Source organism: Nycticebus coucang, chromosome 12 (genome assembly GCF_027406575.1).
Source record: "Nycticebus coucang isolate mNycCou1 chromosome 12, mNycCou1.pri, whole genome shotgun sequence".
NCBI classification, from domain to species: Eukaryota; Metazoa; Chordata; class Mammalia; order Primates; family Lorisidae; genus Nycticebus; species Nycticebus coucang.
The window spans coordinates 6,968,136-6,969,957 of NC_069791.1; the positions used below are offsets into that span (position 1 = coordinate 6,968,136).

The following is a 1,822-nucleotide window of genomic DNA, read 5'->3' on the forward strand; positions in this document are numbered from 1 at the left end:
CCACGAAAGGTAATTGGGCATTTGGGAAAGTGTGAATAGGAAAACTCATTTTCTACCATTTTCTTTGTATGTACGTATGTGTTTAAATGTTGATCACCAAGTTTCACTTTTGGGTTTCAATGTATTACAAGTAATTTGTATAGTAAATATCATGTGCCCAGGAGATAATGAGTGCATTTTGCCTTTATTACACACACTCATGGGCATATATATATTTTTGCTGATATTAGAATTTAATACTTGGAATTGCAATGCCCAAGTATGTTACACTTGGAATGAGATTGTTATTATACAACTTTTTTATCAATTTGAATAAACATAAGCTTGAAGCTTTGTACCACCATTTGGATACTTTCTAAAAAACAAGGTTTAGTTTCCTTGTAAGTAAAATATAGGGTGATATCAGTGAGGGGTGTGCCTACAGTAATACATGGTATCAGTAACCCTAATAACCTTAGGAGGGAGTTCTTGCTTTTGGTGATGGGGGCAGCAGCTGCATCACATTTGAAACCCAAGCACAGGGTATCAAAGAGCACAAGCTCATGCTTGATTTGCTTAGAAACCATCTCGCTTGTGCAACAGCTCAATTAGAAAATGAACCTAACACATTAAACCCAAATCAGAATTATCTGAAATTCCTTCCATTCATACCCCACCTCCCATCTAGGATAAAGAGAAGAGTTTCGATCAGAATAAACATATATTAGGAACTTGTGTAAATTACTAGGTTAAATCAATATTAACCAACAAGCAGGGTTGTGTGACCTATAACCAACAATATAAAACTTCTGAGAGCAGTTGAAACTCAGGGGACTCCTCCAGAGCACCTAGCAATGTGTCTTGTACTCAGAACACGTGATCAATTGACTTCAATTGGATTCAAAACAAAACTGTGAATTTCTTTTACTAGGCAAATCCCAAAGCTTGGGGAAACACACATCTAAACTACAATTATGCTGCCTATAGGGAACATGCCAGAAAGGACACAGGAAGAAGATTAAAAGGAGAAACAATAAAGAAGTCCAGACAGAAAAATCAGAGATATTCAGTAAAGGGCAGGAGAGTGCACGTGTGTGCATGAGGGGCGGCAAGCAGGGGGCACACCTAAGCTGAGACGAAAATAAGGAGCATAATCATGTTGCTGGGAAAAAATGCATGTTGTAAAAATAATGTAATCTTCTAAAAACTGTCTGCATCGAAAACTGCATGTGATAATGGAAAAGGGGTAGCAGGAAGAGGTAGGAGAAAATAGAGGTGTGTTAAATTAAACACCACGTCTCAGCTACAGCCGCTCACGCACACTGCTTTACTCAGTGTGAACACGAGCTGACTACAAATTAAACATAACTGGAGTGCTCGCTTCGGCAGCACATATACTAAAATTGGAACGATACAGAGAAGATTAGCATGGCCCCTGCGCATGGATGACACGCAAATTCGTGAAGCGTTCCATATTTTAAAAAAAAAAAAAAAAAAAAACATAACTGGATAATTTACAGGAAACCACACTATCAAAATTACACTTTGCAAAACAGTGGACGTCATAAAAGCTAAGATACCATAGACCATACCTAAAAAAAAAAAAAGGCAAAATAAAGAGGTAACAGAGGTGGAATTGTAGAAAAATAGAATCCACAGGATAACCTGAGAGGCATATACCAGTTATTTAAAAATTCGCAAGTATGAAATAAGCAGTCCGTGTTAAACAACTTGTGAACTAAAGCAAAAGACAAAATTCACCCACCTGCATTTTACAAAGAACATATTGAAAACGGCATCACGAAAACCTGAAACGGATGAACAAATCTATTTTAGACAAATG

General features: G+C 37.2%; 1 non-coding gene across 1 annotated transcript; it reads left to right on the top strand.

Annotated features, from left to right (window-relative positions):
* Window positions 1-1,352: 1,352 nt before the first annotated feature.
* On the top strand, window positions 1,353-1,459 carry LOC128562848 (U6 spliceosomal RNA). The gene has a single exon (XR_008373548.1). It is a non-coding gene; the product is annotated as a U6 spliceosomal RNA (small nuclear RNA).
* Window positions 1,460-1,822: the final 363 nt, after the last annotated feature.